The 26,203-nt window shown below is 44.2% G+C and overlaps 1 protein-coding gene across 3 annotated transcripts in view; it reads left to right on the top strand.

The window, feature by feature from the left end:
- Window positions 1-695: 695 nt before the first annotated feature.
- Window positions 696-26,203, top strand: part of Cdh11 (cadherin 11) — a 162,552-nt gene continuing 137,044 nt past the window's right edge. For 2 of the 3 annotated variants that reach the window (XM_063247445.1, XM_003472044.5), the window contains exon 1: window positions 696-909. The gene's annotated coding sequence lies outside the window, so the exon portion shown is untranslated. Of the gene's footprint in view, window positions 910-23,480; window positions 24,218-26,203 lie in introns of those variants that run through there. The other variant, XM_063247444.1, reaches the window with a different exon arrangement.

Raw genomic sequence — 26,203 nt, 5'->3', positions numbered from 1 at the left:
GCGGCTGACCCTGGCCGAGCCCCCTCCGCGCCCCCCTCGGAGGCGTTCAGTGGGGCAAAGAGGAGAACCGGGAGAGAGCAGAGTCAGTTCTTCCCAAGACGGCAGCCCCTTCCCCTTGGTTTCAGCACAGACTTGGCAAAGGATGGGGCGTGGAGGCTGAGGGGTGGGGGCTGGGCAGGAGTCACTGCCATGCCGGGATTTTTGGAGGGTTAGGGTGGGACAGTGGGGAAGACCCGAACGTGCTCCCTAATTCCCGATTGCTTCGTGCACTTGGGCGATGCCTCCTGCAACCCACCCCCGACTGGCCAGTCAAAGACCCGGCCTGATCAGCGGACTTGTGGGGTGGGGGCGAGGGACATAGGGGCTCCGAACCCCTGTCCAGCATCCCTCCGTCACCCTGCCTGATTGGCTCGCGTCCCTGGAGCCCAACTTCAGTCGCTCTAGAATCTGAGCCACGAGGGAGTCGGAGCGCCGCGACCTGGGGCGGGAGGGGCGGCCGCGGGTCCCGGGTGGCCCGGCTCGGACCCCCAGGAGAGGGGCGGGGACAGGGTCGGCCCCCGCAGCCACCGCGCGGCCGGCTCTCGGCGTCTCGGAGCCTCGGCTGCTCTCCGCCCCCCGCCCTTTCCTTCCCTCCCAGCGGCGGCCTCCCTCCTCCTCCTCCCCCCTACCCGCCCGCCACCTCCCCCCGGTTTCTCGTTTCTGCCACTAGCGCGCTCGGCGGCTCATTTCCGTGGCCGCGGCCGGCAGAGGGGAGCGACGCGGGCCGGGGAGCAGATGCCGCGGGGGCCGCTCGCAGCCTCCGCAGACTTGTGAATGGGACCCAGACTGGGGTCGGGGCTGACACCGCTGCGCTCGCCCAGCGCCGGGGGCCGACGGCCCGGAGGTCGCGTCCACCCGCAAGGGCCCCAGGTAGGGCGCTCCGCCAGTCCCTTCCTCTCTCCAGGATGGGGCTTCTCGGAGTGTGCGCGCGGCAGAGACGAGGGCGATTTCCTCAAAGAGATTGTCTGGGGAGGAGGGAGGTTGGTGGCTAACTGGAGAAGCCTTCACTAGTGCGAAGTGGGGTGTTTTTAAAAGATTTGTTTAAAAATCAAAACGGAGAATGGACCAGCTGTGGGCGCAGACAGCCCAGGGGGCAGAGATGCCAGATGTGCGCTCAGCACTCTCCTTGGCTCCGATCCGCTCCCGGGTCTGCGCCTAGGCCCTGGCACCGAGGGCTCGCCCCCGGCTGGGAGAAGAGACTGCAGGGCTGAAGCGCCGCTGCCCTCGGTCGCGTCTCCGGGGAAAGTCGTTCCCAGCTCGGTGCCAGCCCGCCCGCGCTGCGCCTCTTTCGGAAAGCAGCGACAAGACCGCTCTCTGCGGGCGTCCGCGGGTCTTTGAGGATGGTTCCCCGGGGCTCGGGATGGAGATTGCAGGGGAAAACCAGAAAAAGGTGTAGGAGGCAGTGTTAGAGAGCGACGTGGAGCACTTTAGTAGTGGGGGTCTGGCTCCGCGGACTGCGGCTGCCTGCTGCGGTGCGCGCTCCTGGTCTCCAGCCGAAGTGTCTCCGGGAGCTCCCGGACCGTCTGTAAGCTCCCAGCAGCCTAGGGGGAGGTCTCCAAACCGCTGAGACTCGGGCTGGGCTTGAGCTTGGGCTTGGCGCTGCTGGCCAGGCTGAACGTGAACTTTGCGAACCAAACCTTCCTCAAACCTGCATCTGATCTCGGGGCGCGCCGAGCCTCCCCTGCTGGCAGCACGCGCGGCCTCCCTCCCTCCCTGCGCTTTGCCGCGAGAACGCTGGCCGCGAGGAAGGGAGTGCGGAGAAGCCAGCTGGAAAGAGACCTCGGAGAGGAGAGCACCCCTTTTCCCCTCGCCCCAACCCAGTGGAGCTTCAGAAGGGCTGCCTTAGGCTGGGAAGCAGAGTCCCTAGAGAAATAGAGGTCTAGGAGGCCCGCGGGTCCAGCTTCCTCATCTCTTTCTTGGCAAGGGCCTGCTTTCTTGCGCCAGGGGATCCGTGTTCCTGGCTCTCCTGGGTGAAAGGTTTTCTAGATGTTAGAAGAAGCCCTGTTGCTTTTGCTAATAATGCAGCAGGAATTTCATGGGCCATCGCACTGCTAGGAAGAAATTGAATAATGCTATTCCTGCAGGCGATAGGTTGTCCCTAAGGGTGTGCGGGGGGTGGGCGAGGGGGTCCTGAAATCTTATTGTCACACTGTATAGATTTGCCTGAAGTCTTTCTTTTCATTGCCTCCAGGAGAAATATTGTTCCTATGACTGGAAAATCTTTTCTTGTTTTCTTCTGATCTTTTTTTTTTTTTTTTTTTTTTTTGGCTTAATATGAGATAGGGAATAAGTTTTCGGTTTAATCACAGGGAGGTTACGATAATTAATCTGGCCAGAGGCTGGATCAATTTCCTTATCACTTGAGCTTGCCGCAGACATCGATGATTTTGCGGGATGTCTGGATTTCCCGGGTATGGGGGCGCAGATGTGTTCTCAGGAGCCAGGGTCCTGCTCTGACATCAGCAGATTTGCCAGGCTGGGCTCTGCGCTAGAGCCCTACAGTACAGGAGAGAAATAAAGAAAGGACTGACCTTCATTTCATTAATCTCGGAATTACTTCCCCCTCCAATCCGAAGGTGCAGACACCAGAACACAGATGTCACTGCTCAAGCCCAGCTGCAGGGAGCCAGGTCATCTTCCAATAGAACAAAGGAATAAAAGTTGCAAAACAAAGGGACATGGGTATTGGCCGGTTCCAGGGGGACTCTACAGCTATAGCCCACAAAAAGTTTCTTAAATGCAAGCTCTGAGTCCAAGTTTTCATATTGGGTAGGCCCTGGAATTCGACCTTCCCTGCAAAACTGAAATCCTGCCTAATACAAAGGAATGTGAGCAGTTTTCAGTGAGGACTGGGCTGAGGAGGCCTGAGAGGCCAGGAAACTTTGCCTGAGTGACAATGAGCTTTACATCTGGCTTTTTCCAGTCATTGCAAATTAATACGCTAAAACTGCTTTTGCAGCCACACTTTATAATTAATAATAATCTTTATTATCCATATTTTAGTCCTTATTTTACAGTTGCATGTATTATATTTGGGGGAAGGAGAGAAAAAAACCAACCTTTTCCACCTTGGGGCAGAGAAATAAAAATGCACAAAACGGGATTGAGTTGGGATAATCTGGCAAGGGCCAGGCACATAGATTTATTCTAACTGAATTTATTGCTTCTTAGGAAAATGAACTTTAAAAATAGTTCTAATTGAGGCAGTGGACCATCTTGATAGCACTTCAGAACTTTCATTATGTTTAGCATTCTTATCAGAACACTAGGCAGTAAAATTACTAGAAACCTAAATTCTATTTTCAATTATCAGGTGCCAGCTTTTTGCTAATTTGAAAAAAAAACATTAAGAAGTTATGCTGTGTTTTATATGGTCCAGAACTCGTATTTTTCCTTTGCTCTAGTGGCTTCAGATGTCTGGGTTCAGTTGCGTATTTGTGGGAGGAAGAGGGAGACTTGAAGAGCCCTGCCATGAATGGGGAGGGGTGGGGATCAATTTCATGCTCCTTTGCTGCACATGTCTTCATAATTCATGGTTTTTCTTTCATTTGAATAGAATTACATGGCTGCTTTGTCAGGATTCTGGTTTGGGGTTCCTCATCTGGGAAACGCAGTGACTTTGACCTCATGGCCTGATTTACAATGGCACAGTTACACTCCCAGGAGCATGGCGTGTCTTGAGATCTTGCCTGTGAATACCAGTGACTTTGGAATCTTATGGTTCATATAAACCTTGATCTGTTATATTTAATCTGTTTGTGAGAAACATCGAAACAAGATCTACAACTGACTTTAGTCTTTATTCTCAATACATTTATGTAGGTAGAGATTTGACAATCGCAATGATTTCACTTTTTACATTCCATATTGATACTTTCCTTTTGATCATAGTATGTCCTATCACTAAGTAATAACAAAACAATGCTTTATAGAGTTGAAAGCAGGTAGGAAACCTTTTTCCTGTGCCATCAAATTTGCAGAATGAATAGATCTCCTGTCTTTTTCTTCTTAGGATGTTTAATCATTGTGTATCTTGACTAGCCGGTGATTTAAGGGATTGAAATGTATTTGGGATGGATTTCTCCCTTATGAAATTGGTCCTTGTTTTGCAAAATATCTTACCCAATATGTTAAGAACTCCCATTCTTTGTTCACTCAGGATGGCAAGTTGTCAAACTTTCTGATGTAAGGTTGATACTTCCGAAATACATACCTATATTTGGCCTGTGTAATTTGTGGCTTAACTGCTTAGGAAAGAAAAATATCAACAGGTCTATTAAAAAGAAAAAGGTGGAGAAACTTGGATATATCCTAATGCCCGCAAAAGAGTAGGAGTGAGCTGTTCCGTCAGGATTACTGTGATAGCCGTCTACAACCTCCTCAATGAGCAGGAAGGACTTAAAAAAAAAACACTCGAGGAGGATAATTAAACGTCTTCCTGCTATAATTTTACCCTGACATTGCGAGTCTTGTGCAGCTCTGGAAATGGACTCCTTCGAGAAGATCGCACTTCTGGCCACTAGAGGGCAATGGCGCCCTTCTCCAACTTCGCGCATGGAGTCCATCTGCTTTTAAGGGCACCATGAAAAGCGGTTTTGTTAGCACCAATCCTTGTCTGGACCGCTCTGGAGACACGGGATTCAGGCTCACTGTGGTTCAGGCTCCTGCCCCAGCAGTTTGTCAGGATTAGCGTCTTTCTAGTGGTGGATCTCCTTACCTTCAGTATCTTTTTCTCACCTTGAACTTTGCTAGAAAGTAGGGAAATCTTGTAACTTAAGAGAAGGAGCAGAAGCCAGGGCGGGGGCTGGGCAGACCATAATGAACAAGGTCAGCTCTTTCTGAGCCAGTGATAGGGGAGGATTTGCTGGATTTCTTTTCTTTCTTTTTCTTTCTTTTTTTTTTTTTTTTTTTTTTTTTTTTTTTCCTGGCAGGAAGACTTCATTTTTGACTCCAAAGGGAACGGAGTGAATAAAGAAGAAATATATTAGCGAGAGTGCTGTAATATCACTGTCTATTTTTTCAAGAGGTTTTTGAAGAAGAACAAGACATTTTTAATTCGCAAATAAAGACTATCATTTTGATCTTCAGTAAACACTTTGGGATATGGAATTTTAATATGACAGTAAAGATTTTACTATTAACTTTAAACCACTCTTGATATTGCTGAAAAAAAATCTAACTTTAGATGAGTAAAATTTAATTCAAGATTGGTCCTTCTGCACTGGAGCTTAATCATTTGATTTTTTTCCCCCTTCAATGATATGGAAATTACAGCTTATAATTCAATTGCATATTTCAGCCTGCCCAAATTTATATTTGTTACTGTTTGATAGTATCATTATGAAAGTTCAGAAGAATGAAAGAAAACCTGGTGCTGTATTATAATTAAGAGGAAAGTGCTATTAAAAATAAGTACAGTGCTCTTTTAGGGGGATACTTATCAGTGTTGTTTTATTTATTTATTTTTTTAACACTGAGTTTGGTTTCCTTCCTGGTGATTCAGCAGTGGAATTCTTTGCAATATGGGCTGAAATGCCAGGAGGGCTGATGAAGAAGAGATCAATATAAATGGTTTATGGGAGGGAGCATTAAATCACTCAGTGGAAAGTAAGACAAGGTGTTTTGTAAAATGATGCTCACTTACTACTGGCAGTTTATTTAATTTACAAAAAAAGAAAGCAATTATAATTTCTAAGTGCTTATGAGTAATTCACGTCTACTAGACATGGAGATAAAATTTCATTATTATTAGTATATTATTATTATTATTGTTGTTGTTGTTGTTATTTGGCATAATTCGTCCTCAACTGTAGGATTCTGCTATTGTTGCTGAGATAAATCATTGTTTCCCTAGTCTGTAAGGCTAAGGTTTCTACTGAGGCAGAGCACTTGGTACATCAGGATGTTAAGTAAGGAACGAGCACGCGAGAGAAGAGTTTGAAGAGGAGGAAAAAAAGTGTGAAATGGACCAGAATTGCTGTTTCTCGTGGTAGACCAATTACAGGTTTCTATGTGTCTCCTTTTTCCCTCTGCCTCTCAAAATCCTCGTGTAAGGCATTGGGGTAGGAGGTTGATGTCAACAGCTTCACAGGATGCAGTGAACAGCGGCTGATCTAATTCTATGTGCTTCTGAAGCAGGGTTTGTGAATGAGCATGGAGTCATTCTTGTATTTTTCTTTTCCATAAGTGAAGAAAACTTTTATTTACTGTTCCCAAGGCCTCTTGTGTGTCAGAAATGGCTGTCTTCACCCTTTGATTTTCACAACTTAACGTTGTCTCTCCATGGTTAGTTTTCTTGGAGGATGTGGCTTCAGCCATACTATGATGACCGCTTTGTGGAGCAACCAGAGGGATAGGGAACCCTGCGCCCTGCTCTGGAAGACACATGGATATCTTCTCAGCCTTCCTTAGCCTCCTTCAGTGAGAGAAAACCATGAGAATTTGGAGTGGACCCCTGATAGCAATGCAATTTTATCCTCTATAAGCATAATGAGGGGCCAACACCTCAGCTCAAACTGTTGAGACTTGCTGCTACTCTTGATCTTTGAGGATGCTTTGCCTACAAACACCTTCTAAAATGTTCAGGCCAACATGCCTGAGGCTTGGGGCTGTTATTCAGTCTTGGAGGCAGCAGGACCTGAATGAGGTGCACGAGTGAGGTCAAGGCGTGGAGGTGCAGCTGGATCCAGTCTTGACTGAAAACATCTGCCCTTATCTCACCTCCCAGTTTTTTTTACTATTCTTGATTTTTAAGTCACAGCATTCAATATTACTCCAATCTTGATAACTGAGCCTTCCTTTTTCATCCCCTTATAGTTTTCCTCTGAGAGTGTTCAGCATGCTTCACCTGCTCCCAGCTCAGGCCCCTATGCGCCAACTGCACTGCGTACAGAGTATGTGACCAAGAATAAGCTACATAACCTCGCTGAGACACAGATGCTTCACAGTGGTATCTGTGTCACAGGATTGCTGTAAAAGTAAAATCAAAATTTAATCCAATGCCTACTCACCAGGAAAATTCAGAAAATCCTAAGACCATTTGAAATAGACCCAGGATTCAGTTTCATAGAGTAATAGCAGCAGTTTTTACTTGCAATGATTAGGCCCCAAATTCTGCACTGCACTTCCCTTAGATTGAGGCCTTTCCTGATTAGTGATGAATCGTTTATTAGTACCTACCTTTTTTGAATGATTTCATACATTTAAGTGAGCCATCCTTCTTCCATTTTAAATATTCAAAAGGCAGTCAAGATTTTAAATTTTAGAGATAATTACTGCTTTTGAAAAGTGCCTGTCTCTTTGTATGTTAGCCTCTCTCTCTCTCTCTCTCTCTCTCTCTCTCTCTCTCTCTCTCTCTCTCTCTCTCTGTTCAATTCACATATGGGTTGCTGGAGGACGTAACCCCAAAGGAAAACTGTGCTGGGGAGTCTGTCTGAGTGCTCTGTGTAGAGATATCCATCACAGGTCTGCTTTCCTGTACGGAGGACTCATTACCATTCCAGACTAGCTTAAAAGATAATTAGTCTCTTGATAAATCGTCTCAATTTCAAGACTGTTCCTGTTTGTTTTTCAGGTAAGTTCAGTTTGGAACTTCAGGGGGTTTAAATTGTGACAATTTTAACTCATGAAGAGACTGCATCAGAAGAACCCTCACCCTGTCTGATGGTTTCTGTCTTCCATGGGCCAAGGCAAAGGTGCAATGATCCGGTATCTTGTTAAAAATCCCAGGACCCCTCATCCTCTTATCACCCTTGTTGGTTTTCTTACTGTTTTCATAACATACCCACTTTTACAGCCAGGCTGGTCTTCCTGAGGTTCGCGGCCCTTCCAGGGTGTACAGCTTGTTCTCATCTGTGGGCCGCTGTGGCCCCTCCACCTGGCCCTGCCCTGGGGCTCTGCTGCCATCTTTTCGTGCTTGGCATTGAAAAGCGTAGTCTGTCTTCTTTGCCAGGGAAAGAGAAAGGAAGAAGGACCATTTTCTGAGATTCTACTGTATGCCAGATATTGTACAAACAATCCATTTAGTCTATCAAATCACCCCAAGATGAGGAACTACCATCTCTGTTTTAGCAAAAGAAAGGGAAATGACTCTCGCGAAGTTCATTTAATGATGTTCCTGAGATGAAGGCTGAGATGAAGGTGGATTTGCACCTGATTCCAGATTCCTCCAGATGCATGTCACTCATGTGGGCCTCTTAGCTCTTAGGGTTAAGGTTAGACATGGTTGAAGCAGAGTTGCAGGACAAAAGACCTGAACAGCTTGCTCCCATCTGCCCTCTGCTCCACTCTGCATGGTCCCAAATCTTATTCATAAGACCTCAGGAGCTTCTGAGGTCTTCTAGTCTAACTCCCTTCTCTGCAGGTTCTGCTTTTGCCAATAATTCTCCAGCATCTTAAATATCCCGATGACAGTCTGCTAACTACCACTCAAAACCTAGATCATCAGTTTACTCATTAACTCCCATTCATTAAACGTTCCACTTAATGAAGGATGTGCTAAAATGCCTCTCTTCTATGACTTTTCCCCGCTAGTTACAGTCTGCTTCTCTCCCAATAATTCTACAGGTATTTGAAAGTGGTACTGGGTAATAGTTTAAATGCAGTAAACATTTAGCAGGTTTCAAGTATGATGCTAAAATAGATTCCATATAATATGATATTTACTGCCCACAATGAGCCTATGAGCTCATAAAAGTATGACTGGCACCTTACAAGGGGTAAGTGCAGTTGGTGCTGGTGTCCTCAGCTGGTAATTGACAAAGGCAGGACTCAAAGCCAAGCAGCTGGCATCAAAGCAGTGCTATCATATTGGGTTACTCCTGTCATTCATAGCTTTGGCTAATCTGTTGGGATATAGTTTTCAGACCAACTATCATCCTCATAGCTTTCCTGTGTCTCCACACTATCTTGTCATTATCCCCTTTAACATACAACAGGTTTAAATGAGATTCCTAGTTGATATCTCCAGCTTCTGTGGGTGCTTGAGTTCATTGTATCTTGTAATGAGGGCAGAGGAACTAGTTTCATCAAGCAGAACTCTCAAGAAAGAGATGTATGCCATCATTAAACGGGCATCAGTTATTCCAATCAATTTCCATTTGCAGCCAGGGGTCCAGACACCCAGAGAAAAGTAGGGATCACAATAATTTAGGAACAGAGGGAAAAAAACTGAACTTTATTGGCTCTTAGCCCAGTCTTTTCTCTGTCCCTAACCAAAATTAAATGTGTGTGTGTGTGTGTGTGTGTGTGTGTGTGTGTGATTTGAAAGCAATCCATTTTTTGTTTTAGTAAATATACTCGTGATCTGCTTTTTAAAAAAAAAATTCATTAATTTGGCCAGTTTAGATTGTGTGATCTTGTTAAGTCTGTGATCTAAAGAGGGTTATTTGACAACATTTTGCAAAATGAACCATTTGACTCTGGTCTTCATATCTGTCCTGTTTTAAAACCATCTTCCATTGGAATATCTACATTCCATGGCACTCCAGAAAATAGGCTCAAAATTGTGTCTTTGCTAGTAGCTTTCCCTTATCATCTCAAAATACCTAGAAGAATAGATAAGTAGCAATGATTTATTTTGACCCACACTGTGGAGTTTCAGTGCATGACTGCTGGCCCTGTTGGCTTTGACTTGTGCGCATCACTCTAAGGGTATGTAGTGGAGCAAAATTGCCCAGTTCCTCACTGAGAAGCAAGAACGAGGCAAGAGGGAGACATCCAGTCCCACAATGTCCTTCGAAGGCACAGCTCCAGAGACCCACCAGCCTCCCACTATGTCCGCCTCCTTCAGTCTCCACCATCACTCAGTTGCACCACCTGGGAGACCTGGTCTTTAACACATGGGCCTTTGGGAACATTCAAGACCCAAATTATAGCTGTGTTCTGACCTTGCAGACCCCTGGCCTTGAAGGCACTCTGTCAGGGATTGCTTGAAAATTCATTTCAAACTTTGTCACTGAAGTATTGAAGGATTCTGATGGGGTGGATACCAATAATTATGACACAAACGTCTTGTCCTGGTGAGCTAAAAATACCCAAAGTATTAGTTCTGTCAAGACAAAACTTGAGGTTTCATGCAGTAAGTGCTAAAAATGAAGTATTAACACATTGGGCCACAGGAAGGACATATCACATCCAGTTCAGTGAAGGAGGACAGTTCGGGGAAGAAATAACCAAATTCTGCTGCTTCATGTTAGGAAGGAGCCCCAGTGCATTCTGCTCTGATCACTGCTGTCATGTCCTCGTGATGGCTGTAATATCCCTAGAGAGGAAAAACTCATTGACCCTTTATGCAAACCTGTAATAGACTGGGAACTTTCAGGACTGGGCCTGCTACCTTAGGTTGAGTCAAATTCCTTCTCCCCAATGGCTGTATTCTTTGATATAGCCTTTGACACCATGCAGAATGGATGTAATTCTCCACATAGTATTTATTGAGTACTTATCTTCCAGGATGTTTTCTTTCACTCTCAATGTGTCCAGGTTGAGCATCCCATTCATTTTTTTCTCTTACTTTCCTCTCAGGAAAGGCCTGCAGATGGAAATCTAGGCAGCTAGACTCCAGGTTATCAACTCCGTTCTCTATACTTCTTTTATTGCAGCCTGAGGCTACATTACATTAGCTTTTATTGCCAGCCACATCACCCAGAGGACTTATGCGCCACAGTTTATTTGTTTATTTGTTTTTCGTTATGTGCTGCTGTTAAGTCACATTTTCCCACCTGTTCCTGTGCACCTAAGACATGATAAAGCACCTTCTGCTTACCACAGGCTTTGGAGTCAGTATGCCTTGCTTCAGAGCTCGGTCCTGAAACTTACCAGCTCTCTCAGTTTCACCATCACCCTGGAATTAGTGTCAGTATGTACCTTGTAGATAGCTCTGATATTAAATTATATCAATATATAGGAATGTTTGAGATAGTGCATAGAATAGGTTTATTACAACTGTAATAGTTCATATTTTAGGAACAATTCATTGATCTAATATCAAAATATTTAACAACATAAATCTGTATTCTGTTATCTAAAATACCTGTCATCCTTCCTAACCTCATTCTTTGGGTTGATTTACTCAGTCATGAGACTAGCTTGGCAAAAACAGGAAAAAGTAATAGCACCAGAATCCCCAGACGGGAGTGGGGACAGAGACTTGCTAAACCCTACAAGACTTCCATTATGGTGTTCAGCTCTCTGGAGGACAACATTCTATGTGTTCCTCATTCCATATTGATCATTTTGCTTATTTCTTCACGTATTTGATCACATCACGACAGAATTGCCTGCTTGTGTTTACAGAACAACCCCTAGAAATATTTCTCTATGGAAAGAAACACTCCCCTTACTCTGAGACTGAAAGGGTCAGAGTACTGTTTCATGAGATCCTGTGGAAGCTATAACCCCAATGCAGCCCCAACTTCCCAGTGTCTTGAATTTAGATTTGGTGTCTTACACACACATAGTTGCTCTACATGCACACACACACACACACACACACACACACACACACACACACACACGTGTGTGGTATGCACACCCACAGGATCATTGGCCAGGGTGAGGTCATTCTAGTAACTGTGCAGCAGCAGTGACTACAGCAGATCTGACTGTAGGGGCCACCGAGGTGCTGTGGGAAGTGGAAACCTTTCGTGTTCAGGGAGCCTGTCATGGTGCCTTTCCCCTTTTCGTTCCACAGCAGGATTTGCTCTATGGTTCTGACTTCTTAGCAGCCTGCTGAGGTGCCCAGAGGTTATCCGAGCTGATATCTCTACATTCCTTGCAGTAACTGTGCTATCCATAGTCTGTTTCTACTGTGTTCAACCCAGAAACCCAAAAGGTTTCAATTCCTCACACAGCCTTGCAATTCTCTTGAGAGGAACTGAATGCACTGAATTTCTGAGTGTGGGATTTGAATGCTGATTTTCTCTGGAAGGTTGAATAGGGTGTTGGTAAGGGGTGAGGGTGGAGCAAAAGGAGCATTTGTCAATTACTGAGTAGTCCGGTTTGGGCTGTGTAACAGTTGGGCAACCTGTCTGGAACAGAGCAGAAATTAGTGCCTGGTCAGGGTGTGAGGTAGCATTTCTAGGACCAACTGTGGCAGTGTAACATGCAGAACAGAGGATGGAAAATGGTTTCTTACAGGTCCTGTTAGAAAGTGGTCCAAGAATTCCAGCTCTGTAACCAGTGCAAAAGCTGAAACACAAAGCAATTGTCCAGATATTGATGGGCATATACGAAAGATGAATCTTCAGAGCCTGTCTTCTTGTGAGACAGGCCATTGAAGCATACAATGGCTTTTTTTTTTTTTTTTGCTGATAGAGCATCTTGCTGAGATGTATCCCAGTTGTCACTGGACTGTACAGAATCAGAGTCATGGATTTCAGTTGCTATGCAATGCTATGTCTGGTCACCATGGACACAAATCCAGACCACCAACCAAGAATGACTAACTCAAGTTAGATGAGACTGCCCAGATAGCTAAAATATGAGCAAAAGCTATCAATTTTATTGTTCACTTATTAAAATAATCTATTTAAAAAATTTTACAAATACTACTTTGACAATAGCAAAACTGTGTTTAAACTCCAAAGCGGAATTGAAAAATGAGCTTCATGTATGCAGATGATTATAATTCATTCTTGCTTTGCTATTAGGTATTTCAATAGTAAGGGGTGACCTGTCTAGAAATACCTCACTCCACTATATGCTTCATATATAGCCACAGCTGCAGTATAAAATGTAGTTTTCATTATTATTTTGGGGAACCTAAAGGCATCGTATAAATGAAGCATCACTATTAGTGCTATTATCTTAGAGCAAAAGTTGCAATTTAGCACTTAGAACTGGGCTTCTGAGTAATGCATTGGTGATTCTTCTGTTTTATTCACATTATTCCTACTGCAAACATTGCAGAGAATCTTCGACCTCAGCAAATCTTCACAGTGTGTTTGAGAGCATTAGTTGGGAGCCTAATGCAGCCTAAGAGGCTGTATCTTTAAAGGAAGGGATGAATCAGATCATAAGGAATCATTTCAGCTGCCCTTTCCCCACCAACCTATTCGAGCTATGCTCTTCTTTATAAGCCAGAGACGTAACCAGTGTTCACTTCCAGAGAGACATGCCTTATGTCCTTCTTTCATTTGGTGTATAACTTCTGCTCATTTCTCACAAATGGAGAAAGATGACCTGTCAGCAAGTTTGTGGCCAATTGCTGACAAATGTTTCCTAATAGGCTGCCCTGTGTTTCCCTCCCTCTAAGCAGTCCAGCTGGTGAAGTGCTGGCATTGCTGATAAATAGCTGTGTGGTCTTGGGAAAACCAATTAACCTCAGTTTCCTCATCTGTAAAGTGGCCTTTTGGGTCCTTTCCAGCATTAGAATAGCCTGGCCCTCCACTTTTAATCCACAAATCATTTGGGATGGAACTTTTTGACCCTTGCAACTCAGCATTCTGGAGAAGGGGCCATGAGGAAAACATGAGGGTGTGACTGCAGAGATATCGTATGTCTGGGCAGAATAGGTGCCTGAAGATAATAGTGAACCGCAATATTGGAACCATTGAGCATCTCTTAGAATTTGAACTTTCTTCTCTACATCCTAGAAAACATTGTTTAAGGGTATGGTGCAGGGAGTGATGTGTTCAGTGCTTAATTAAATGATTTCTGGGCCAGCACTAAAATAAACCAATAGAAAGTGGCAGAAACTCTAAATCGGAAAAGTAACAGGGAAGGTTAGATGGTGGAGATGATGAATCCAGGACAGGCTACTGGCATTACAACAGCTGAGTTGTGCGGAGCAGTTACTGTATGTATGTATGGCACTCAGCACTTTCCACAAATTATCTCAGTTCATCTCCAGTGCAACCTCCAAAGGTGCAGACTCTAATTATACCCATTTATAAAATGAAGACTCCAAGATTAAGGATTGTAGACAGCTTTTCCCAGTGTCATGTGTTTGTGAATGGACAGGCAAAGGTTTGAGCAGAGAGATGCCATGCTTTTCCTCTGGAGCCAGACTGAATATCTTTGCAGGGATATGTTCATGAAACTTACTGCTGATTGTCTATGGATACTTATGAAATGCTTAGCTGATTGCTCAGGTCTAGACCTTCTATAGGTTATCTCATTTCATTGTCCCAGGCCCACGGATAAGAGCCTGGGATTATACAGTAGATCCTTGTGAAGCCTTTGAATTCAGGACCTGAAAGATCAAAATTTTTCCTGTGACTTTTCTAATGAATCCAAGATTGATGGATTCTTGGTTTTCTCCCCAACCAGGATGATTTAAGGATGACACAGAGTGTATGTTTTCTGTAATGTGTTCAGACAACTTAAAGATTTAAGAAAGATGTGTTAGACAGAAAGAAGTTGTTTCCAAGATCTATGTTCTCCTCTGAAGTTTTAGCTTTTGCCTACCCCTTGCATAGATAAATGGAACATGCTAGAAAGAGTATCACAGCACATGTATATTGTACTCAGCGTTTGCACTGTGCGTCCAGAAGATGTTGAGCAAAGATACATGTATTCAATTTCTGTCCACTAATAGGTGCTACCCACTCTTGGTGATGCAACATCCTGAGTTTAGTGGATCCATGTGAAGGATGAGAGAAGAAACACATTCCAGGGGTGGCAGTGTATATCCTTAAAGTTCGAGGTTTGTAAGAGATGCAAGATTCATCTCGAGTGGATTTGGGGAGGACATTCAGACATCAAACCTGAACCTTCAAGCTAGGTTAACAAGTACAATTTCAAACACCAATATGGTAAAAAGACAAAGGCCAGTAAGATGCCCAGACTTTGTGTTTATCTGCTGTATTCTGAGCACATCCCTTGTCTGTATATTACTAGTTCTGTCCATTTACCCGGTTTCTGTTTTAAACCGGCCAGTGTGGACAAGGATGAACTCATCTCCTTTGTTCAGTTTGAAGTTTCCCCTTCTGTAGGAAAAAAAATTGGAATGAATATTTTCTCCCCACAAAAGGAACAAGGAAAAGCAGCTGAGCCCTGTGTTAAAGCTCCAAACAGAAGTTTGGTCACCTGCTTGACCCAAACACTACATGTATTATTCTTGTCCTAGCCTGGCTCCTGGACTTAAATTTTTTTATTTGGATAACGAAAAGCAAGTGCATGATTAACTCTGGGAAACTCAAAACTTAATTCTCAATATTGATCAAAAACTCCCCAAAAGTGAACAGTTATTAAAACAAAGAAGTAGCAAAAGCTTTGTGGACATGACTTTGAGATTATTAAAATCATCAAAATAGCATCATTCTTACAGTGCTTAATGTTGAAAATATTCACATTATCTGTAGTTTTGTTTCTTTGTCTTACATTTTCATGGGAAACAATTTGATTAACATTTATTCCTAAAATGATTTCCTTCTGAGAAAGTAACATTGATTGTACCAGCCTGGCCCAGGGACATGCTTCCTCCTACAGGGCTGATTTCCATTCAAAGCTGGGCACTTTTGGAAACAGTAATGATTGTATTTTCTTTCAACTCTAGGATGGATTTGCTATAAAGGGACATTGAGGATGCCATTCACATGCTCTCTCACATGAAAAATTGTGCTTGCTCAAGTCTAATTTTCATGTCAAATTGAACAGGAGTGAGTTTGTTGGAAAGAATCCTGTCTGTGATGTGGGGCTGGGTTGAGGAGTTAGGGAGCTGTGACTGTTGCCCTGTGAGGGTACCCTGGTGCTATGGATTTGTTCAGACAGGAGAACTCTTAGAAACATGTTCACTGCAAGTTCATCGCATCTGGGAACATTCCCTAGAGCTTCTCATTTAATTCAGCCTCTGATTACCTTCCAGTGTCCTGATAGGCTCCTTAGAAAACAAACAAACAAACAAAGAAACAAAGAAACAAACACAAAACCATGATCTGTAAGCTATCCAATCTTCATGCAATTTGTTTTATCTGAAATATGGACATTGTGGCTTTTGCTGCAAAAATAAGGCTAGAAATTTAGTCATTTAGATTAGACCTGAGAAGATTTATCTCCTAGGGTAGAATTCACTGGGCTTCATATTTTGTAAATTAACTTTTATATATATTTTCCCAAGTACTAACAATTCTTATGAAATTCAGGGCATTAGTAATAATATATAAGATTTTACAAAGTCAATTATCTTCCTGTTTGTCTTTTTGGATCTTTCTTTTGAGCTAACGGGCTCAGAGAGATTTAAAATCTATATCATATGCCTGTGACACCAATAAAAGCATGCATCTTTCCTTGGTGATCATGGTGTATGCTCAGTGTTCATTACCTTTTTTTGATTTCCTGATAGCAAAGTGTGATCTGAGTATAGAGTGATACTTAAAAGCTCAAGTGCCGAGGGGTGTAGAGGAAATGGGTCCAGCTTATTCCACCACCATGTGTGTGGCCAGGTATAAAGTGCAACCTTTGCCTTTGCTTTAGTTTTTTTATGTGTCATTAAAAAAAGCAAATGATGCCTACAAAAAGCCAAATACATAGAGAGTGCTCAAGCCATGATAGCTGTAACTTGCAGGTTATAGATGTGTTAGTTTTTCTGTTCTATAGAGAGAAACTGGAGATACAATGAGTTCCTGTCTCTTACACTGGTTTATGTGACTGCTGAATGACAAAGTAGCATTTGTACCCACACTCACAGTGACTTGATATCATTTGTTCCTTTTTATGCCCTTCACTTGAAATTTGCATCTTCTATATCATTCTTCTTTCAGTGCTAGAAGTTTCCCATTGCCTGTGAACCTTTGTTTGACTTTAGAAAGAACCTTATGTAAATAATACTTTCTTTCCCAGCATAAATCATATTTGCATAACTCTTAGGATAAGAGTTCAGTTTTCTCCTCAAAATTCTTTGTTTTTGAGCTGTTGTGTATTGGCAATTGAAATTTCAGGATAACATTCTTAACTCAGTACTGTCCACTAGAACAATAATGAGACACATTTGAGAACCATATACATAATTTAAAATCTTATAGCAGTCAAGCTTTAAAAGCAAAAAAAAATGATGCTAATTTTAGTAATATGTTTTGTTAAGCAAATCTGTAACATATAGTATAATGCAATATAGTAAGGTAAAATTAGTTAATAACCAATATAAAATTATTAACATGATGTAACATTATTGTTTCATTCTACATCTTCAAATTATGATGTATGTTTTATAATTACAATGAATTTCAGGACTGGACACATTTTAAATGTTCAGCAAGACATAAAGGTAGTGGATGCTGTCCAGAGAGTCCAGGTCTGAGTTTCTGAAGGAGCAATTTAAATAGCAAATCTTTAAAAATCTACTATACTCTATTGAAAACATTGATATTTAATTTTATAGTCAAAACAACACTGATAGCCCTGTTTTTCACAGAAGGAAACAAAAGTCTGAGAAATATAAGGCTCAGATTATGTAGTATTCTTACCATTGTAGAAGCACCGATATGGTGCAGAACTGGAATTTAGTTTCCATGTGTCTGTTTCTGTGTCTTTGTACTTTCATCTTCTAGCAATGAAGATGACGACAACAAGGACAATGAGGGAACAACAATAATAGTATCATACTTATTCTTTTAATAACCAGATTCATAAATTTGTAAGACTTTCTCTTATTTGCTATGTTTATTCTCATTTCAAGCAAAGTCCTTTAAATGACACATTTATACCATAGAAGTTTGCATGATTCAAAGCCAACTAAGAAAATGCAATTACTCAATAATCCAAATGGCTTGCAGTGCCAAGTGTGCCCAGGAATTAGAATCATGTGAAGGGTAGGGAGCTTTTAATGTGGCAAATAGAATATAAACATGAGGGAGATGTGGTGTGGCTCTTGGATCATGAGGGTAGGTGCCATTTATTTGTTTAGAATTGTGAGGTCAATGCATAGTTTAGTGGAGACAACTGTGTCTGTTCCATGTGATACTGGAAATTAGACAACTTGATTTGAACTGAAGAATCCATTTCCAAAGTGGTTCATGATAGGATTGTCTTCAAAGGATAAAAGATCCTTCCAAAATTTGAGGAATATAAGACAAAAGAGGCCTTTATTCCGGGAACACGGGGAGAGGAGACTGGCGCACTGGCCGCTGGAATCTGGCGATCTCTCTCTTGGACATGTGGCGTGGGGGAATATAAATAGCCTAAGCTTAGGGCAGTGCCCTAAGGCCATTAGAGATGCACAGGTATTTCATTGGCACACATTTAGCGCCAGAAACAGGTTCCTAGGGATGGGGGTATAGGGTTACAGGTAAATCTATAGGGGGCGGGGGAGTCAGGAGCCCTCTAGCTTGGCTGCAGCTTTTCCTGGTTAAAGTGTCCGGTCTGGGCCAGCAACTCTTTCATATCCCATCTTATGATTATTAGGAAAAGGGGCGGAGATTTCTCTCTGTAACTACTTCCTGCTGCTAGGGGGCGCAGTATTGGAGCCTAGGGGAGTCAACAGGATGAAGGTTGACGCCCAGGTAGACACTGATGCCAGGTGTTTTAGCCAGGACAACTTCACTGGTGAATGTACGTATGTCAGACTGGAAAAAACAAAGAGACATGATGTTATTAGGAGACATGGCACTATTATATTTAAGGACCCAGGTTAGATAGATAGGAAGGTGCCTTTGATTTTGAGATGGTATTTTTATCAGGGTGACGTTGAGGTAGGAACATCATCATGGTGAGGTAGAATTCTGAAAAAAAAAGTGTGAGGTTATTGAAATTATGAGAGGTGATTACTCCCCCATCTGAAAGCATAAAAGTTAGGAGGGTGGGTGTCTAAAACTTGTCTCTGGTCTAGGAGTTGAGCCGGATAAAATAGGGGGAGTATGGGAGACGGTGGCTGTACCAATATAGGGAAGGTGAGAGCTTAGGCTTTCAGGGATGTCACGTTTAACCAGACAGCTGAGGGTGGAAAGAACCACGACAGTTATCACATAGAACATTATAAAGATGATCTTACACATGATGTGAGAGTCTCTAGGAAAGACTGTCAAGAGTCCTGCTGCAAAAATGATCATTAATAGAGCGTAAGAAATTAGGAACCAAATTGGATAACAAAACATGACTTAGCCTGTTAACTGCGGCTGTGAGGCCTTTGTGAAACGGAGAAGGGTGGGTGACAGAAGATGAGATGACCACTCAGAATAATCAGATTTGGTGCTGGGAGGGCACCTTTTAGCCTGAGTGATGTGAAACCAGGATGGGAGTCCAGCAACTTTGACCGCTGTAGGGGTAGCCAAGTAGACCAGGTAAGGGCCACTCCACCTTGGTTGTAGTCCTGTGGATTTAGAACATTTGAGATAAATTAGATCTCCTGGAGATATGGGAGGATCTGGTTTGGCCTCTCCAGATCGCTGTGGAAGGCAGAGATCAGCATGTTGTTGCAACAGGTGTCGGAGGAAGGAGAGGACTGGGACATAGTCAGCCAAGGGAGGGAGATTTTGGGGAGCAGGAAGATTGTGGATTAAGAATGGCCTGCCATACATAAGTTCAAAAGGACTTAAGAAAGTAGGAGGCCAGGGAAGTGCCCTGAGCTTGGCTAAGGCTAAGGGCAAAAGTTGAGGCCAAGTGTGGTGTAGTTCTAAAGTGAATTTTGTAAGGTGTGTCTTTATGAGGCCATTTGCCTTTTCTACTTTTCCTGAAGATTGTGGATGGTATGGGGTGTGTAGGTGCCAGGTAATGTATAAGCTCGAGGATACTTGTTGAGTGATCTGAGAAATGAAGGTGGGACCATTATCTGACTGAATACTCTGAGGTAGACCAAACCTCGGAATGATTTCTTGTAATATGACTTTGGTAACTACCTCAGTAGTTTCACTGGTTGTAAGAAAGGCTTCTATCCATCCTGAAAAGGTGCAAACAAAAGTGAGAAGATATTTGAGAGTCTTGTGGCTGGGCATGTGTGTAAAATCTATCTGCCAGTCCTGACCAGGGGTGTGTCCCCGAAATTGATGGGTAGGAAAAGAAGGGGGTGCCATGTGTCCCTGAGGAGAGGTTCTGGCACAGAGATCACAGGTGTGAGTCGTTTTAAGAATGATGGCTTTTAGAGAAGGGTGTGTGACTATTGGGGCCAAAAGTTTGTATAGGGCCTGAGATCCTATATGAAAACAGTTGTGTAAGTCAGTGATGATGTCTGAGGCCTATTGATGTGGGAGAACAAGTTTAGATCCCTGAAAAATCCATCCCTGAGTGTTTTGTGTGTAACCTGATTTATGAAGTAGCTGTAACTGCTCTGGTGAATAATTGGGCTGAGGTAGACTGCTTGGGACTAACGGGAGAAGATGAGAAGGGCAGGGCCCTTGTGCAGCTAACTTGGCTTGTGAATCTGCAAAGGCATTGCCTTGAGCAATAGGATCTGTAGAGCTTTGGTGTCCTCTGCAATGGATGACTGCTGCCTGCTTTGGAAGTTGGGCTGCCTCTAGAAGCTTAAGGATAAGGGGGGCATTAATAATGGGGGTTCCTTGAGTGGAAATAAAACCCCATTCTTGCCAGATAGAGGCATGAGAGTGTAAGATGCTAAATGTATACTTTGAGTCAGTGTATATATTCATAATCTTGTCTTTTGCTAGTGTAAGGGCCCTTGTAAGGGCAATAAGTTCTGCCCTCTGGGAAGAGGTCCCAGGTGGCAGCGAATTTGCCTCTATAACTTTTGACTGGTTAACTATTGTGTATCCCACCTTCTTTTGGTTGTCTGTGTTTGTTGAACTGCCATCTATGAACCATGTGTCAAAGGCCAAGGAGAGAGGTGTGTTACTGATGTGAGGGAAAGAAGTGGGAGTCATCTGTAAAAACTCTATACAGTCATGGTGAGGATGGCCTTCTGAGGTGGGAAGTAAGGTCGCTATATTGAGAGGACCACTAGTTGCAATAGAGATGCGAGGGTCTTGAGAGAGAGCTAAGTGTACCTGTTGAAGGTGAGAAGGGGTCATTAGGGCGGGGAGCACCTTATGTGAGATAAGGTCACATAGGTGATGAGGTGAGTGTACTGTAATAGATTGCCCTAATGTAAACTTTTTAACTTCCTGTGTCAGGAGGGCTGCAGCTGCAAGAGCTCGGAGACAAGGAGCCCATCCTTTTACTGTGTGATCTAACTGTTTAGATAAGTAAGCTACTGCTTGAAAAGAAGGTCCCTTTTGTGTCCTAGTACACCTATAGCGTTGTGGCCCTGACAAATAGTGTATAGGATGAAAGGTTGGGTGGGATCAGGAAGGGTAAGAGCTGGAGCTTTTAGGAGAGCATGTATGGTCCTAGTAGGGTCCAGGGGTTCTGATAAGGAACCCTTAGCAGCCTTGTAGAGGGGTTGAGCTAGGGCTGCAAAGTTAGGAATCCAAAGATGAAAGAAATTAGCTAAACCTAGGAAAGATGTAACCTGCCGTTTAGTTGTGGGCACCTGGAGATCACGAAGAATTGCCTTATGATCTGAGGTGATGGAGCGAGTGGTGGGGGTGAGAGCAAGACCTAGGTATTTGACTTTTGGGGAGGCTATCTGGGCTTTGGTGGGAGACACCCTGTATCCACGGCTAGCAAGGAAATTAAGAAGACTGGCTGAGTGGCGTATGGCCAACATATGGGATGGAGAGCATAATAGGAGGTCGTCTATGTATTGGAGAAGAACACTAGGTTTGAGATTGAGTTCTGTGAGGTCAGTAGCAAGAGCCTGACTAAAGAAGTGGGGACTATCCCTGAACCTCTGGGGGAGTACTGTCCAAGTAAGTTGTTGAGACCTGAGAGTGTCTGGGTCAGTCCATGTAAACGCAAAGAGGTTCTGGCAATCAGGGTGTAGGGGGATAGTGAAGAAGGCATCTTTAAGATCTATAACTGTAAAGTGAGTAGTGGAGGGAGGGATATGAGAGAGCATGGTATAAGGATTTGGCACCACTGGGTAAGTTGGGGTAACGGCACTGTTGATCACCCTAAGGTCCTGTACCAGGCGATAGTACCCATCACCCTTGAGCACCGGGAGAATGGGAGTATTGTGGGGTGAATGGGTAGGTTTAAGAAATCCATTGTCTAAAAGCCACTTAATGATGGGTTTAAGCCCCCTTAAATGTTGGGGGGCTATGGGGTATTGGGGAACACAGGGAAAAATTGAGGGATCCTTGAGATGGATTAAAACAGGTGTGGCATGTGTAGCCAGAGTGGGATTGGCTGTGTCCCAGACCGTGGGGTCAACCAAAGAAGGAGGAAGAGGGGGGGATGGCTTTGTGACGCATTGTGAGTCAGTTTGGAGGATTAGAGCTGTGGGGAGAGAGAAAGTGAAGGAAAAATTAAGCTTCTGAAGAAGGTCTCTACCTAAAAGGGCCATGGGACATGTTGGGATTACTAGGAAGCTATGGGTAAAGAAAAGGGTCTGGAATCTGCATGGGATAGGCCCAGTCTGTAAAGGTTGATTTGGCTGGCTGTCAACGCCCACAGCAGAAATCAGAGACTTAGTACAATGTTCTGAAAATTCAGGAAGCACACGATAGGTGGGGCCCCCGTATCTACAAGCAGAGATATTATTTTGCCTGAGACCTCCAATGAGATTCGGGGCTCCGTCAAGGTGACTGGAGTGGGGGTTGTGAGGCCCGAGCCCCATCATTCTTCTGTAGCAAGTCTGAGCAGGTCAGTCAGCGATGAATCTGGCATTGACGAAGCCTCCTCTGAGAGCAAGGGATTAGAGAATGGCCTAGTCGCTCGATGGTGCCTAGGACAATCGTTCCTCCAATGCCCTTCATTTTGCAGATTGGGCAGGGCCCAGGAGGAGTGCCAGGGTTGGGGCAGTCTCGTGCCCAGTGTCCTTGCTTGTTGCATTTGAAGCATGATCTGGGCAGAACTTGGGCAGCCACACCTTGTTGTGGATTTCTTGTTTTGGGAGCCCTGAGTGCCACTGCTAAGAGGTCAGACTGATATTTAGCAAGCCTTAATTTTTGAGCTTGCTTCTCCTCTTTTTGAAGCTTGTCTCTGTTGTTGAAGACACAGAAGGCTAATTTAAGTAGATCTCCTTGTAGAGTCTGAGGGCCTTGTTCAACCTTTTGTAGTTTTGCACGAATATCAGGAGCAGACTGTGAAATAAAATAGGAATTAACTACAATCATCCCTTCATGAGAGTCTGGGTCTACATTGGTATATTTACTTAAGGTTTCCTGGAGCCGATTCAGAAACACAGCCAGGTTTTCATTAGCCTCTTGGACCTGTTCTAAAAGCTTGTTATAATTAGTATGTTTGTGAGCAATCTTATTAAGGCCCACAATCAGACACTCTATCATCTTATGTAATTTTCTTGAACCTTGACCATTTTGATAGTTCCAGTTAGGGTCCTGGTCAGGCACAGCTACAGGGCCAGGGTCATTATCAACCATATTTGTCCTGTGTCTGTGGTCAGCCTCCTCACGAGCTGCTTGCCACAGCTGATTTCACTCTTGTGAGCTAAGGGTGGTATTTAAAATCACATAAACATCTTTAAAATGTAAATCATAGCAATTGGTAATAAATTCAAATTGTCTGATACAATTTTGTGGGTCGACAGAAAAGCTGCCCAATTTATGGGTAATCTGAGACAAATCAGAAAGAGAAAATGGCACATGAATATTTACGAGGCCTTCGGGGGCCAGTTTGCTCCCGAAGTGGCAGCAGAGCCTGAGGAGAGGGATGCAGAGGAGAGTGCCACTGGGCAGCTATCTGCCCAGTAGAGGCGTGTGAGTAGTTATCTGAAGAGCGGCTACAGAGCAGCTGCTGTTTACCCTGTGAGGAGGAAGTATAGGCAGATGACGTTGTATTGTGTGGCTTAAAATGAGCGTGACAGCGTGTTGATGCTTACAAGGGGAGCCACTAGAGGGCGCCCGTTGATCATGAGACCAGAAAGAACATGGTGGCCCCCTGTTGCCATGGTAACCAAACGAACATGGCGGCATACCATGTGACCCCTCTGAGCATGGCGGTGGCCCATCGCCATAACAACGATCTGAACCCAGTGGCGATCCGTCGCCATGTGGCTTGCCTGAACTTCCGGAAGATGGCAGCGCCCTGTTACCGGTATAGCTGCCAGAGCATGGCGGGCATGGAGACTGTCCGCGCAAGCTAGAAAAATCACGCTGTGTGCCGGCGGGGCACAACGAACGTGACCTAGTGTGGAACGCGGGCGGTGAGAAGGTATCAGAAGGTGGAGCAGAGCCGCCAGGAGGAGCCTGCATCGCGGAAGGCGGAGGGGGAGACGATCGCACAGCAGAAGGTAACTGTGACACATTGTGACTCGCACAACTGAGGGAACTGGGCACAGGGGGATGGCCGGCGAGGGGTAATGGGATAGAAAGAGCTGTGTAAGCAGGTGGCAATGACCTAAAGACCAGGGGAACATCTTCAAGCGAATCTTGAGGGCAGGATGGAAAAGTTTGAGCCGCGGTAGAAGTGGCCAAAAGGATCTCAGCAGGAGCACAAGATTTAATGAGGGATTGGCGCATCCTCAGAACCAAAAATGCCTCTATGTATTGGAGTTCCATGACTCTATCGCTGGCCTTACAGAAATCATAGAGCATTTGTAGAATTGAAACATCAAATGTCCCTTCTGGAGGCCAGCGTTTGCCAAGGAGGGGGTAGGTAGGCCAAACTTCCTGGCAGTAAAAAGTTAATAATTTAGTTTTTATGGTATTTTTAATTTTTAAAGTACGTAAATTGGAGATTAAACATTGTAAAGGCGTTTTTTGGGATGTAGGAAGTAAATTACCCATCGGTGAATAAGGCAGGCAAAAATCTGGTGGCACAAAGGAAAAGCTATCAGCAACCTGTGCGCCATGCGGCGGGGCTAACGTGAAGGGGGGAGAGACCAGTCGACTGGGTCCGGGCCCAGTGATAAGAGTCTTTTGGAGTGTGCTCACCTTAAATCAATCAGGGCGGCAGTGAGTGGACACGGCTGGCAGGAGATGGAATGCATCCTGGCAGGAGGAGCACAGAGTTAAGCCATGATGGTTTCAGTTCGTGAATCGGCAGGGGGACCCAATTGGGCACGTGTCCCGAGTCAATCGCTGCCGATCGAGTCACAGGGCACCAAATGATAGGATTGTCTTCAAAGGATAAAAGATGCTTCCAAAAGTTGAGGAATATAAGACAAAAGAGGCCTTTATTCTGGGAACACGGGGAGAGGAGACTGGCGCACTGGCCGCTGGAATCTGGCGATCTCTCTCTCGGACACGTGGCGTGGGGGAATATAAATAGCCTAAGCTTAGGGCAGTGCCCTAAGGCCATTAGAGCTGCACAGGTATTTCATTGGCACACGTTTAGCGCCAGAAACAGGTTCCTAGGGATGGGGGTATAGGGTTACAGGTAAATCTATAGGGGGCGAGGGAGTCAGGAGCCCCCTAGCTTGGCTGCAGCTTTTCCTGGTTGAAGTGTCCGGTCTGGACCAGCAACTCTTTCAGTTCAGTCATAGAAGGCAAACTACTGCTGGCTGCCACTAAGAGCTGCAGTGGAATTTAAGTGGATTTTCAGGTTCTTATCTATGTAGTCCTTTATCATGTGGTTTGACTTATAACGTGGTGTTTGGCTTCTACAAGGAAGCATTTCAAGAGTGTATATTCTGAAAGAAAAATCTCAAAATGCAAATATTCCTTGGCTTGTTTGCATCAGGCCCATCTAGAGCCCATGGGTCAAAGGCATCACATATGGCCAAGCCCAGAATGAATGTGTTAATTTTTTTGCACAAGGGTATGAATAAAAGAAGGTGTGATTTACTGACATCCTCTCAAGGAACAGTCGTTTCTCCAGGCTTCCAAGGAAGAGAGATGTGAATCCGAAGGAGTGGGAGTGTGAAGAGGGTGCATGAAGCACGATACCCTTCAGATACAGCTCACACTTCTGTTCCTTTGTGGACGCGCTGCAGCGAGTTAAAGATGAGGTTTGGAGTCTATAGCAACACAGAAATCTAAACAGTCCAGCACTGGATTTTAAAGATAGTTTTAAAAGTACTTATACTTTTAAAGTTCTTTCTTTCATATTTATGTTTCATATTCATGTTTTTCAGACTCAGAAGTTTCATTTAAGATCACATTAGCTGGGGTCTTTACATGTCTTTTGGAGGTGATAACTTGTGGTGGGTGGGCAGCAAAGGAGTGTCTGCTACTTTTAATTTCATTACATGGCCTGAGAAGGAGTTGACCATTAAGCTTGGCTAGGTTTATGGTTGTGATATAGCTGCAAGTAAATGTATCCTTGAAATAAAACA

This window comes from Cavia porcellus, unplaced genomic scaffold (genome assembly GCF_034190915.1).
Source record: "Cavia porcellus strain 051 isolate PalLab524CR breed Dunkin Hartley unplaced genomic scaffold, mCavPor4.1 scaffold_4, whole genome shotgun sequence".
NCBI classification, from domain to species: domain Eukaryota; kingdom Metazoa; phylum Chordata; class Mammalia; order Rodentia; family Caviidae; genus Cavia; species Cavia porcellus.
This window is presented reverse-complemented; position numbering and strand designations above follow the sequence as displayed.